The 15,233-nt window shown below is 41.9% G+C and overlaps 1 pseudogene; it reads right to left on the reverse strand.

The window, feature by feature from the left end:
• Positions 1–812: 812 nt before the first annotated feature.
• On the reverse strand, positions 813–1,920 carry LOC118908219 (deubiquitinase DESI2-like; annotated as a pseudogene).
• Between the last annotated feature and the right edge of the window lie 13,313 nt (positions 1,921–15,233).

A 15,233-nucleotide genomic window follows, 5' to 3' on the forward strand; every position in this document is an offset into this window, starting at 1 on the left:
GGCCACAGGGAAAACTATAGCACAGAGAAAACAAACAGTGAATCTGCGGCACCCTACTACACTGATGGACAGCGACCGCACTGGGGTATGGGTGGGGACCTGACAACGTGGGTAAATGTAGCAACCACACTGTTCCCCCATGTCAAACCCTCATAAGAGTGTACATCAATAACACCCTAATAAAAAATTGAAGAAAAAAAAAGAATGGACACTCTTTGCCACAAGGACTTCCCTGGGGTGAGGAGTCCTCTGTTAGAGTATGTTATGTAAGAGACACACTTTTGGGAGAACAAAGAGAGGAACTGTTAAGACACACAGATAGGATTTTTCCAGGAGAGTCAGTGAGACTAGTCTTCCTATTTACTCTCAGAACAACTAACAAACCCCAACATACTGCTGACAAGGTGCATGAATGTGGGAGGCATCACAGATTCAAGTTTTCAGAGAGTGTTACTTTGGACTCTAGCTTTCAAAGTCTAGTAGGGAAGAGCCTGAATAGTTGATAGCAACTGAGAAGTCCAGTCACACTGCTACTCAGAAGGCTACCACTTTGGAGATTCCTGCCCCATCAACAATGCTCAGGGGGAGCATCTATTTATTCACATAAAAGGAGAACCCAACATGGGTGCAAAACACTTGTCAGTTACCAGCAAGACTATCTGTAACGAAAAACAATTTAGTTACAGTATCAGAGGAATCAAAGCCAGCCAGACACAAGAATGGCCGCCCTGCCTCAGTGGACACATATTTGGGATGAAAGCAACCACTGGATGGGAGTCTTGGGAGACGTGCTTTGAGAGTGGAGCGAGGCCACGGCCACCTCTCCTGCAGACAAGGTCCAAGCCCCCAGCTGACTGTGCTCCTTCACCTCTGAATCTAGGGTCACAATGGGAACAAAAACCAACCCACAAGGCAGTTCCTGAGCAGCTGACTGTGACTGTGAGTACCTTCCTGTGTGCCTATTCCTCATGCCCGAGCTCTGGCAACCATCAGAAGAGTACAAAGATTGTCTGCTTAAGTTTTGAAGACATGAAGATTTTCTTCCTTCACTGTGGCAGGACTCCATGCAATATCTGTAAACAGGTTTACAAAATACTGTAACCATAACTTAACGGAGATAGTATAAAACAGAAGTAAATCCAAATTTACAAGTGGGTAAAAAACAGTGGGCAGCTTCACACAAAGTCTTCCGTCCTATGCCATATGATTTTTTTGATTACAAATATAATCCTGAGCTGAAAACTGGGAAGTGGGGGAGAGCCATGTTTGGGTACAGAATCTCCAAGGATGTTCATCTTTTACTTTTCTCTAGTGATAGTCAACCGCCAGAGACAGTTCTGAAGGTGTGATTTTGGAGACACTTATAGCTGCTGTGGTGCTCGCCATGGAAGCGGGCGCGGCTGCGTCCTCTGCCTCCTCTAGTTAGTCCTGGAGCTCCTGGCTGACGCGGGACTACAGGGCCGCGGGGGTGAGCCACTCCTTTGGGAGGCAACTCTGTAGATAGGGTACGCGGGAGCCGAAGCAGGCAAGCCGATTGATCCAGCGAGGAATCTTTTTCCCACAAAGAATCTGTGCTAAAGCTGAAGAAAAGTGATTGCAGTTTTTCATCAGCGAATGATAGGCATTCCCTTTGTATTCTTTTCCCAGCTCTTCTACAATTTTTTCTAAATCATCTTCTAGGAAGTCAGTGCTCCCTAAAACAACAGCTTCTTTAAATTTAAATCTGTCTCCTAGTTCAGAAGCATTTTCTGGGGACATTTCAGATATTCCAGAAGACGGGTAAGGATGGCCACCATAAGTAAATTCTCTGCCGTACACTTCAACTCCTGAATGAAAAATTCCAATTCCAATGGATGAGGTGTATTTGTTCGTCCAGGACAAGTCCTACACGTTGAGCACCACTAAGTGGTTAGCCCCCATCCTCCTCCCGGGAGCCGCCGCCTCGTCCTTCAGCTGCTCGGCGTCCTCCCGCCGCTCCTCGTTCTTTAGGTGCTCGTTGTCCTCCTGCCGCCGCCACGTCCTCCAGCCGCTTCTCGTCCTCCAGCCGCCGTTGCGTCCTCCAGCCGCTCTGTCTCCGGGAGGCTGTGGCCGTTACCCGCTCGCGGACGCGTCTGGGAGGCGGAGCCGGTTGCTAAGCTCACAGCCCGGCGCGCGGTAGCCAGGGCGTAGCATCAGGGTCCTAGCGCCGCGAGCGTCCCTCTGCACACCGACGGGGCCGGAATGGTGCCTGCCCGCGCAGGCCTAGGCGCCTCTCTCTGCAAGGATTTATTGAACTCCTACTTGTTGCACAGTACAGCCTCATGGAACTCTATGTGATATGCAGATAGTTTTAAGTGCAGTTTGATTAAAATGACTTGGAGTCGTTATTGTCTCAGTCTTGAAGAGATATAGACCATATTGGGTAGGTGGAAGGGAGGGAGAAGCTACATGGCACTGATGCCCTGTATATCTAAGAATAAGGAAATGTATTGAACCCTGGGGAGAAAGTGGTAAGATCATTAGATAAAATACCTCACCTCTTTTTTCCTTCATGTTTTTGGACTTCTGTATTTTAGTAATACAGTTTGGGGGTTTGTATTCCTTTCCGTCTCTCCTGTGAAATAATTTCTGTCTTTACTTAAGTTGCAAGAAAATACAAAAGTTATCTCTACACTTCATCTATCTTCCCCAAATGCCAGTATCTTAGATAACCATAGCACAATTATCAAAACCAGAAAATTAACTAATAATGTATTGTTAACTAATAAGCAGACCTTATTCACGTTTCATCAGTTTTCCCACTGATACTCATTTCTGATCGAGGATGCAATCAGGTATCACTTGTTGCATTTAGTTGTTATGTTTCTTCTTTAATGTGGCACAGTTCCTCAGTCTTTCTTTCATGACCATGACAATTTTGAAGAATCCTGCTCAGTTATTTTGTAGAATATCCTTCAATTTGTGTTTATATGATTATCCTTGTGATTAAATTTAAGTTTTTCTTTTTTGGCAAGAATACCACAGAACTGAAATCGTACCCTTCTTTCATCATGTCAGGAGGCCCATGCTGATAATGTCTCATTTTAGTGGTGTTAATTAGGATCCCTTGATTAAGGAGGGGTTTGCCAGGTTTCTCCACTGTTTCCTTCATTTTTCTTGTTTAAGAGATGGGAATACTGAGACAGTGAATTAGAGAGTTTGAAAGCATATCTGTTCTAAGAACCTGGACAGTATGCCTCCAAAACCCCACTCTTACACCAGTCTGTGTTTCCTTTTGATTTGAAGTTTATGTTACCCAGAAATGCTATGAAGAGTAGCTTTCAATAATATGTTATTAGATGTGAAGGCGGAATAATAAGGCAAGTTGATGTTACCAGTGATCTTTTTATCTTTGTCCTATTAAATATGTATTTCGATTTTAGAGTAAATTTTTCTATTTAATATTTTAGATTATCTAGATTAATGTTTTCAAAATTTTAGTACTTCCCTATTTCTTTTATTTTTGTATTTGCATATCATTATATACAATCACATGAGCAACATTGTGGTTACTAGAGTCCCACATTATCAAGTCCCCACCACATACCCAACTACAATCACTGTCCATCAGCATAGTAAGATGCTACAGAGTCACTACTTGTCTTCTCTGTGCTATACTGCCTTCCCTGTGCCCCCCCATATTATGTGTGCTAATCGTAATGCCCCTTATTCCCCTTATCCCTCCCTTTCTACCCACCACCCCCAGTCCCTTTCCCTTTGGTAATGGTTAGTCCATTCTTGGGTTCTGTGAGTCTGCTGCTGTTTTGTTCCTTCAGTTTTTTCTTTGTTTTTATACTCCACAGATGAGTGAAGTCACTTGGTACTTGTCTTTTTCTGTCTGGCTTATTTCACTAAGCCTAATACACTCTAGCTCCATCCATGTTGTCGCAAATGGTAGGATTTGTTTTCTTCTTATGGCTGAATAATAGTTCATTTTGTATATGTACCACATCTTCTTTATCCATTCATCTACTGATGGATACTTAGGTTGCTTCCCTTTCATTGCTATTGTAAATAGTGCTGAGATAAACATAGGGGTGCATATGTCTTTTTCAAACTGGGATCCTGCATTCTTAGGGTAAATCCTAGGAGTAGAATTCCTGGGTCAAATGGTATTTCTATTTCTAGTTTTTTGAGGAACCTGCATACTGCTTTTCACAATGGTTGAACTAATTTACATTCCCACCAGCAGTGTAGGAGGGTTCCCCTTTCTCCACATCCTTACCAATGTTTGTTGTTGTTTGTGTTTTGGATGGTGGCCATCCTAACTGGTATAATGTGATACCTCATTGTGGTTTTAATTTGCATTTCTCTGATGATTAGTGATGTGGAGCATCTTTTCCTGTGCTTGCTGGCCATCTGAATTTCTTTGGAGAAGTGTCTGTTCAGTGACTCTGCCCATTTTTTAATTGGATTATTTGCTTTTACTTTGTTGAAGTGTTTGAACTCTTTGTATATTTTGGATGTCAATCCCTTATTGGATATGTCATTTATGAATATATTCTCCCATACTGTAGGATCCCTTTTTGTTCTACTGATGGTGTCCTTTGCTGTACAGAACCTTTTTAGTTTGATGTAGTCCCACTTGTTCATTTTGGACTTTGTTTTCTTTGCCCATGGAGACATGTTCATAAAGGAGTTCCTTGTGTTTATATTCAAGAGAGTTTTGCCTGTTTTCTTCCAAGAGTTTCATGGTTTTATGACTTACATTCAGGTCTTTGATTCATTTCAAGTTACTTTTGTGTATGGAGTTAGACAGTAATCCAGTTTCATTCTCTTACATGTAGCTGTCCACTTTTGCCAACACCAGCTGTTGAAGTGGCTGTCATTTCCCCATTGTATATCCATGGCTCCTTTATCATGTATTAATTGACCTTATATGCTTGGGTTAATAGCTGCACTCTCTGCTCTGTTCCACTTGTCTATGGGTCTGTTCTTGTGCCAGTACCAAATTGTCTTGATTACTGTGGCTTTGCAGTAGAACTTGAAGTAGGGAAGCATAATCCCCCCTTCTTTATTCTTCCATCTCAGGATTGCTTTGGCTCTTCAGGGTCTTTTGTGGTTCCATATGAATTTTAGAACTATTTGTTCCAGTTTGTTGAAGAATGCTGTTGGTATTTTGATAGGGATTGCATTGAGTCTGTAGATTGCTTTAGGCAGGATGGCCATTTTGACAATATTAATTCTTCCTACCCAAGAGCACGGGATGAATTTCCATTTATTAGTGTCCTCTTTTATTTCTCTCATGAGTGTGTTGTAGTTTTCAGGGTATAGGTCTTTCACTTCCTTGGTTATTCCTAGGTATTTTATTCTTTTTGATGCAATTGTGAATGGAATTGTTTTCCTGATTTCTCTTTCTGCTAGTTTGTCATTAGTGTATAGGAATGCAACAGATTTCTGTGTATTAATTTTGTATCCTGCAACTTTGATGAATTCAGATATTAGTTGTAGTAGTTTTGGAGTGGAGTCTTTAGGGTTGTTTATGTACAATATCATGTCATCTGCAAACATCATTTTTCTTAATATGAGCATTTATTTTTATAAACTTCTCTCTTAACAGAGCTTTTACGTCATACTATAAGTTTTGGTATATTGTGTTTCCATTTTCATCTGCCTCAAGATATTTCCCTTTTGATTTCATCTTTGACCAAGGAGTTGTTCAGGAATATATTGTTTAAATTCCACATATTCGTGAATTTTCCAGTTTCCCTTCTGTTATTTTTAGTGTCGTAGTATTGTGGTTAGAAAATATACTTGGTATTATTTCAGTCTTTTAAAATTTGCTGAGACTTATTTTATGACCTAACATATGATCTGTCCCAGAAAATGTTCCATATACTCTTGAGGAGAATGTGTATTCTGCTGCTGTTAGATGGAATTTTCTGTATATGTCTGTTGGATCTTGTGGGTAAATTGCAATGTTTCCAGAATCTTTCACCTGGCCTTAGTGCATCTCCATATCAATAGGTGTTTCCAAGGGGTGGAGAGAAGTAGTCCATCTCCATATCAATAGGTAATTACAAGGGCAAGCAAGGACTTATCTGGACCAGAGAAGCTGGGTTGAGCTCTCTTCTTCTGCAGCCAGGTCAAGAGAGATGTGGGATGACTGCTTACAAGAAATAAATGGGTTTCTCCCACTTTATTTCTCCCTTTCACTGATTTTGGTTTCAAAGGTATTTTACTCTGGAATTTTACCCCCGGAGTTACAGATCTATTTGGTCTAAAGTATAGTTCAAGTCCAATGTTTTCTCATTAATTTTATATCTGGGTCATTTTTGCATTGTTGAAAATGGATTGTTGAAGTTCCCTGTGACTATCATATCATTACCTATTTCTCCCTTCAGATCTGTTATCATTGTTTGATAAATTTAGGTGTTCCATTGCTGGATGCATATGCATATATATTTGTAACTGTTCTATCTTCTTGATTAATTGATCCTTTTATAATTATATAATGACCTTCTTTGTCTCTTCTTACTGGTTTTGACTTACAGTCTATTTTATCTGATATAAGCATAGCTCTCCCTGCTTCTTTTGGTTTCCACTTGCATGGAATATCTTTTCCCTCCCTTCACTTTGAGCCTCTGTGTATGACCTTGAAGCTGAAGTTAGTCTCTATAGGCAGCAGGTTTTGTTTTTTTTTCAAATCTATTTAGCCACTCCATGTTTTTTGATTGGAGAATTTATCTATTTACATTTAAAATAATTACTAATAGGTTAGGACTTACATAGTCCCATCTTATTGTTTTCTGGCTGTTTTATAGTTCCTTTGTTCTTCCTTTTTGCTGTCTTCTTTTGTGAGCTGATGATTTTTCATAATAGTATCCTTTGATTCCCTTATCTTTATCTTATGTGTATCTACTATAGGTGTGGTGTGTGTGTGTGTGTGTGGTTACCCTGAGGGTTACTTGAAACACCTTATATCTATACAATCTAGTTTAAGCTGATCACAACTTCAATCACATACAAAGCTCTATCTTTTTACTGCACACCTCCATTTTATGTTTTTTTAATGTCACAATTTATGTCTTTATTATATTGTGTAGCCATTAGGAGATTATTGTAAGTATATCTATTTTTAATATTTTTGTCCTTTAACCTTTATCTTAGAGTTAAAGTGGTTAACATATCAGCATATTACATATAATAGTATTCATGTATTCTTAATCTGACTCTGCACTTACCTTATCCAATGTGTTGTTTTCATGTTACTAATTAGAATCCTTTTGTTTCAGTTTAAAGAACCACTGTCACCATTTCTTATAAGGCAGGTCTAGTGGTGGTGAACTCCCTAAGTTTTTATTTGTTGGAGAAAGCCTAATCTTGTTTTCATTTCAGAAAGGTAACTTTGCCAGGTAAAGTTTTGTTGGTGCAGTACTTTTCTTTCAACACTTGGAACTTATCATCCCACTTTCCTGACCTGCTGGCATCTTCAAATGTGAAAACCTCTGCAGCAAAAACCACTGAAATCCTCAGTGGCTGTGCTGGCAAAAACTGCCTGGGTCCTTTGCAGAACAGGTCATTGGGAACTGCAATGGCTCCCACTGCATAGCTTCTGCTCTTCTTCCTTGTTTCTAGCCATCTCTGTATGTCTCAGTTTTGCTGGTCTCTGGGTGGGGTGAAACTGAAGCAGGTACTTCATGTATTGCCGCAAAAGGCTGGGGATATTGTTGTTCATCCCATTCTTCCTTTACTGGCAAGGAGAATTCTTTTGCCCTGGGGAGTTCCCCCTTGGCACTTAGCAGTGCTGGTTTGGAGGATGGGGTAATGAAGGCAAGATAAAGCTTTTATTTCTTCCCTTTGTGTGCAGTTAGTATCAGGCTTTTTTTGTTTCACTGTGTTGCTGAAGTTTCTTAAGTGGACTCCTGAGCTCTCCCTGAACTGTTTTAGCTGTTTTTGTTTTGTGGATACCCATATAATCATTGATGTTTGGTGGGGAAGGGAGGCTCCTACACTGCCATCTTGGTGACATCACCCAATAAACATTTAGAGTAAGTTTATCAATACACACAAAATCATTTGCTGCAATTTTATTGGGATTCTGTTGAATCTATAGATCAAGTTGGGAAGAACTGACATCTTTACAATATTTTCTTCCTAAACTCAAACATGGAATAGTTTTCCACTTATTTAATTCTTCATAGATTTCTTTCATCATAGTTTTATAGTTTTTCCTCATATAGATATTGCCCATATTTTGTTAAATTTATGCTTAAGTATTTCATTTTGGATGCTAATGTAAATGGTATTGTGTTTTTTATTTCAAATTCCACTTGTTCATCACTGATATAGTAGAAAACAATCAACTTTTGTATATTAACCTTGTATTCTACAAACTTGCTATGATTGCTTATTACTTGCATGTTTTCTTGATTCTTTCACATTTTCTGCATAAATGGTCATGTCATCTGTGAACAAAGACAGTTTCATTTCTTCCTTCCTAAGACATATATCTTTTCTTTCCTTTTCTGTCTTATTGCATTAGCTAACACTTCCAGTATGATGTTAAAAACCAGTTATGAAAGGGAACATCCTTGCCTTGTTCCTGATCTTAGCAGGAAAGCTTCAAGTTTCTAACTATTAAACATTCTGTTGAATGTAGGTCCTTATAGATGTTCTTTATCAAATTAAAGAACTTTGCCTCTATTCCTAATTTGCTGACAGCTTTTTGTCATGAATGGGTGTTGGATTTTGACAAATGCTTTTTTTCCATCTACAAGTCAAGGAAAGAGGACTCCGAAGAAAAAACCTTACTGATAACGTGATCTTGGTCTTTGAACCACCAGAATCATCAGAAAATAAATGTCTGTTGTTTAGGCCACTCTGTGGCACTTAGATTTGAAAAAAAAAAGTCTGTGGTACTTTGTTATGGCAGCCCTAGTAAACCAACACAGGGACTTATCTTTTTTAAAAAATTATTTAATTTTTAAATTAAGGTATCATTGATATACACTCTTATGAAGGTTTCACAAGAAAAAGTGGTTATTACATTCACCATTATTATCGAGTCCCCACGCATACTCCATTGCAGCATAGGGACTAATCTTAAATATTTTTTGAACTGATGACACTCACTTACTGATATGTCAGCAGTGTTCCAATTGCAGTGGTGTATCTTGTTTTATATTGTCTTTGTCCGTAGCAATATCTGACATTAAATTAGCCAGAAAGTTAATGTGGGTAAAATTGTAACATTTCCATAATATCTCACCTGGCTTTGGTATATTTGCATATCCTCAGGGGTAGAGAGAAGTTCATCTCCATGTCAATGGGTAATTATCTGGGCAACTGAGGGTGTGTCTGAACCTGAAAGGTTAAGGGAGGGGCAGGCTTGCTGCTTGCTTCTTCCAGAGCAGGGGAGAGAGATGGCGCTGGACTGCAGTTTGTAAGCAATAAATGGATTTTAAAATTTACTTCTCCCTTTGACTGATTTCGGTTTTTAGAGGTATTTTGCCCCCGGATTTTCTCTCCCAGGTTTACAGTTAAATACAGAAATTCTGACAAATTTTGGCTCATAGAAATCCCATCAAAGAAGATTTAAAAATATATTGAGTGTTTATAATTGTAAATTTTGTGTTACTAAGTACATTTCCAAAGACATGGATAAGAATAGAATTACCTTATAATTGTTCATGTGTAAGATTGCTAAAATATTCCACACACTGTCATCTGGCTCTATATATTTCAAACCATCTTTCCATTATCCACAGCCTCTCTACCCCAGCAGCCGTCTCAGTCTCTGTCCTTGGTGCTGCCACCACTCCAGCCTCTGCTCTGCTCTTCTACAGTCTTGCACCTGTGCCACTGTGTCTCCCAGAGCACTGGGCAGAGCTCTTTATATAGAGTCAATAACAACGTATTGCCCACATGTGTGTAGTGAGCTAGCCAACCAGGGCCAGGTGAGAATCCTGGCCACAGGAACCTTCACTTTATCCACACTCCACACCTCCAGGATTCTCACCTCTCAATCTATGTGCCCTCAATCCTCTGCAATGGTCCCTGTGCAAGGAAGCTGGAACACTGTAGAAGAACCATAGGTGGGCCTTATAATACCCACCTTCTCCAGCCTCTCCAGCAAAAAGTCTTGCAAACATACCAGCCAATCTTGTTGCTTTATTTCTGCCTTCTGCTTCATCCTCAGCAGCCGGAACCGCTGCTCCAGTCTCAGTTGTTGCCACAGCTCCAATCATCCAATTTCTTTGTCTGCTCCTGCCTTTTCAAACCAACGCACATGTGGGTCCTTGTGACCTTCACAGGGCTCTTTAAATTCTTCCTTCAACAAGGAGACCATATTTCCTTTTGTGCTTGAGCCTGAGGATAGAAGCAAAGCATGGAGTGCTCCACAACCTAAGGAGGAGGCTGCACCACTCCTGAAAGAACCCGTGGTTGCTGAGTCCTTCTGGTTTCCCACCAGCTTTCAACCAGGTGGGGTCTCAACCAAGGAGGGGCCGATGCCTCCGGCACTGGCAGGCCCTCCACCACCATCTGTTTGTCAAACATTCGCTCCTCCATTTCTGGGGCTGACAGCCCCACTACATCCTTCACCTGCCCCATGGCACCTGGCAGCCTGCACTCTCGTGCTGCTTTCTCTCAGGCCACTCCTTCTCAGCCTGGTGTTCCTTCTCGTGCTGTTTCCTTCGGGCCACAACATCCTTTACCATTTCCACAGCACTTCTTAGTGATGTCATTTCAGTCAGCAATAAATTTTCTTTCTCTTGGGGTGGACCCCAGTCCTCCACCACTTCCCAGTACCACATGTCCACAGGGGGACACTCGAATGTCTCCCTGTCCATAGGTGCAGCCTACCATGAGGGAAGCCTTTTCTTTTCCTTGGTCAACAATGAATTCTGCCGACTGTCACCAATTGTCTTGCAAAGGGTTTCAGCCCAGGCAAGTTCACTATGGATTCAATGTGACCAAAGAAATGACAGTAGAACATTCTTGGGGTGAAAGGGTTATACCCACCTTTATTTCCATGGTGGCAGGTCAATCACTAGAATCCCATCCACTCAGAGTGAGTCTGCGTGTAGCGAGCCGGCCTCTGCCTCTGGGCCTCTCGGCCCCTGCAGCCATCTCAGTCTCTGTCCTCAGCACTGCCACCTCTCCAGTCTCTGCTCTCTTGCAGCTGAGCAGCCATACCACTGTGTTGCCCAGAGCACTGGGTGGAGCTCTTTATATAGAGTCAACAACAATGTATTGCCCACACATGTGTACTGAGCTAGCTGACCAGGGCCAGGTGAGAATCCTGGCCATAGGAACCTTCACTTTATCCACATTTCCATTGCCAGGGTCTGTAGACAATTCAAATGGCAACTCATCCTCTAACCCCATACTTTTATGTCATGATCCCAGGTGATTCAGCATTTTGGGCAATAGGAGTTTTCCTGGAAGCCATTTCTAACCCAGGGCAGCAAGTAATAAGTCACTACATACAGAACTGACTGATGAGCACATACACGTCACTAAACCCAAACTAAATGTTTCCCCAACTCAACTTCCCCTCATTATTGTCACAATAGAAAGTGACCCTTTGTCCATTACCTGAGACACTGGAATAGACCCTGAAACAGGGAGAATCACGGAGAAGGCAGACTCCAGGTGACCAGGGTTGGGGAACCATGATCAGAAACATAACAGCTTAAGTCAGGAGGAAGAACTGGCTGGATTTAAAATATGTTCCCCTTTTTACTTATTTTATTTTTGTATTAAGCATGCTCCCTGTGAAAAGTAAAGATACCATAGAGAGGTTTAATATGAGAAGTAAAAACTCCTGCTCTCTGGAGTTTTCAGTGAAAGTCATTCCTAGTCCTCATTACCTCATAGTTAATCAGTAACCATGGTTAATGATTTCCTCTTTGTGCATATTTGAAGGACTGATTTTAAGGGAGAGATGATGACTCTGGCTTGAGACACATGAAGTTGAGGATTATGATGTCTTGGTGGCAATGTCCCAAGAAACAGCTGGCTATTTTAAATAGGCAATTGGAGCAGTGAAAACTAATGAGATAGATCTGGAAATTTCTCTGCATTGTAAATGGTGTGAGAGTGAAGAACTGTGAGGAAGAGAAATGAGAAGCAGGGGAAAAAAAGCACAATTCTCAACCCTTGGCAACACCCACATTTCAGAGGTGGCTGAGGAAAGTGAGGCCTTTAAAACAGACAAAGCAATGGGAGTTAAGAAAAGTTGAGATGTGCTTCTGTGTTTTAGTGACATGTAAACTCCACTTCCCTGTGAAAGTGCAATATAAATACAGATGGCAGTTAATATTTCTACTGACAAGAAAACTTATAAAAAACATAACTACATTTTGAGCTGTATTTTACTGACGACTTTCCTCTACTTGCTCTTGTTCACAGTCTCCTGCTCCGAGTTTCTGTATGCTGGACTTTGGACCTCTTGTCTACCTAGGCATATGGGGAACTGCAAGATCTCCCCATATCTCAGCTTTCTTTTCACTTCTGCTCTTGGGCCACTGCAAAAAGCTTCCTCCTGCCCCACTGTGGTAGGCAGATTTCTAAGATGGCCTGATGATCCCTGTGGAGAAAGTGAAGATTCCTATGGCCAGGATTCTTACCTGGCCCTGGTGCCTTGCTCACTACACACATGGGGGCAATACATTTTTATTGACCCTATAACCCACCCAGTGCTCTGGGCTGCTGTATGGCTGCAGGGCTGCAAGGCTGCAGGAGAGCAGAGACTGGAGCGTGGGCAGCACCGAGGACAAAGACTGAGATGGCCACGGGCACAGAGAGGCGCAGAGGCAGAGACCAGCTTGCTGCATGCAGACCCGCTCTGAGTGGAGAGGATTCCAGTGATTGACCTGCCACCATGGCAATAAAGTTGGGTATAAAACCTTTCACTCCAAGAACTTTCCATTGGCATTTTTTTGGTCTCATTGAGTCCATAGTGAACTTGTCTGGGGCTGAAACTCATTGGCAAAACAATCCTCAACTCCTGATATTCATACCCTTGTATAGTTCCCTCACCTTGAGTGTGGGGTGGGCCTAGCGAGTTGATTCTATGGCATAGATGATAGGATGTCACTTCCATGATTAAGTTATAAAAGATTTGACCTGTCTTGCTAGCAGACTCTCTCTATTGTCTCTGGGCTTGAACACTTCAGTGAAGTAAGCAGCCATGTAATAGAGGCCCATGTGACAGGGAACTAAAGGCAAGGAACTAAAGGAACTGTGAGCAACTTTTGCTCACAGCCAGCAAAAACTGAAGCTCCCAGTCCCACAGACCATGAGTAACTGAATGTTGCTAACAACAATTGAGTGAGCTTGGAAGCCAATCCTTCTCCAGTTGAATCTTCAGATGAGATCACAGACCCTGGGTCAACACCATGATTACAGCCTTGTAAGAGCATATGATGCTGTGGATAAAGTGAAGGTTCCTATGGCTAGGATTCTCACCTGGCTCTGATCAGCTTGCTCATCACACATGTGTGGGCAGTATGTTGTTATTGAGTCTATATAAAGAGCTCTGCCCAGTGCTCTGGGTAGTACAACGATATGGTGGCATGGCTATAAGGCTGCAGGAGAGCAGAGATGAGACTGGAGTGGCAGCAGTACCAAGGACAGACTGAGACGGCTGCAGGGGCGGAGAGGCCCAGAGGCAAAGACCAGCTTGCTGCAGGCAGACTCGCTCTGAGTGGACGGGATTCTAGAGCTTGACCAGCCACTGCGGGAATAAAGTTGGGTATGAACCTTTCACCCCAAGAACATTCCATTGTCATTGTCTTGCCAATGGGTTTCAACCCTGGGCAAGTTCACTATGACAGCAAAATGTTCTTTGGGGTGAAAGGGTTTATTACCTGGCTTGTTCTCCCAGTGATAGGTCCAGTACTAGCATCTCTTCCTTCCCCCAGAGCATTGGGCCAAGCTCTCTACATAGTGCAATAATAGCTTATTGCCTAAAGGTGTGGAAGTGGTAGCCTAGCAACAGGCCAGTTACATCATCAGGTGGTTTAAGTTCAGTGAGGATCCTGGCCATAGGACCCCCAACTTCCCCACAGTCATTCCTCAGTGTCACTGAATCCATAGTGAACATTCCCGGGACTGAAACCATTGGCAAGACAGATGTAGAAGACCCAGCTCAGCTGTGGCCAGATTCTTGATCCACAGAAAGTATAAAATATATGTATATTGTTGGAAGCCACTAAATTTGGGGTAATTTTTACACAGCAATAGATAAGTAAAAAACACCAAACCCTAATGCTAGTTTTCTCAGAAGAGAATGACAAGTGTCATTCTCCAGGAATACAGGAAGGTTAGTCCAGAAGAGTGATGCTGAGACCTGAACCAGGACATTTACAGGTAGAATCAACAAGTGTAGTGTATAGGAGGCGGGACCAGCTGGACTTGATTAGCTGGACGCGACTAAGGAGAGGTGCTAGCTTGGGCTCCCAGGTGGAGAGTGGGACTGTTCACTAAGGAGTGTTACACAAAGGGTGAGGTGATGGACAGATGTTTTTGCATATTATTATATGTCCTCAAGCTAGAAAAGGAGTTTAGTTTCAGACTTTTCTGATCTGTTTAAAAGCAGATCTGTTTGTGTGGAGAAAGTGAAAGTTCCTATGGCTAGGGTTCTCACCTGGCCCTGGTCAACTTGCTCACCACACAAGTGTGGACAATACGTTGTTACTGAGTCTATACAAAAAGCTCTGCCCAGTGCTCTGTGTTGCACGGAGGCTGGCTGCAAGGATGCAGGAGAGCAGACTGGAGTGGTGGCAGAGCCGTGGACAGAGACGAAGATGGCTGTGAGGCAGAGAGGCCCAGAGGCAGAAACCAGCTTGCTGCGTGCAGCTAGTGATTGACTTGCCACGGTGAGAACAAAGTTGGATATAACCCTTTCACCCCAAGAACGTTCCATTGTCTTTTTTTGGTCCCACTGAATCCATAGTGGACCTGTCCGGGGCTAAAACCCATTGGCAAGACAGTTGGGAAAGTGTGTAGGGTTATATATTAAATAATTTTGAATCTAGGTCATGGGTACATGAAGATATACTGTGCATTTATACAATTATCTCAAAATTTGCACATTTGAAATTTTCCACAGTAAAATTTTTAATAGAAAAATGTTAAGAGCTAGATGGATCATCTAAGTCTATTTAAAGGAACAATGAAGAGAGGGAGAGAAAGAGAGAATGTACATTAAGATAACAGGCAGAAGAAGAAAAATCAAATAAAAGCAGGACGATTTGAAGCAAAGT

Source organism: Manis pentadactyla, chromosome 1, assembly GCF_030020395.1.
Source record: "Manis pentadactyla isolate mManPen7 chromosome 1, mManPen7.hap1, whole genome shotgun sequence".
NCBI lineage: Eukaryota > Metazoa > Chordata > Mammalia > Pholidota > Manidae > Manis > Manis pentadactyla.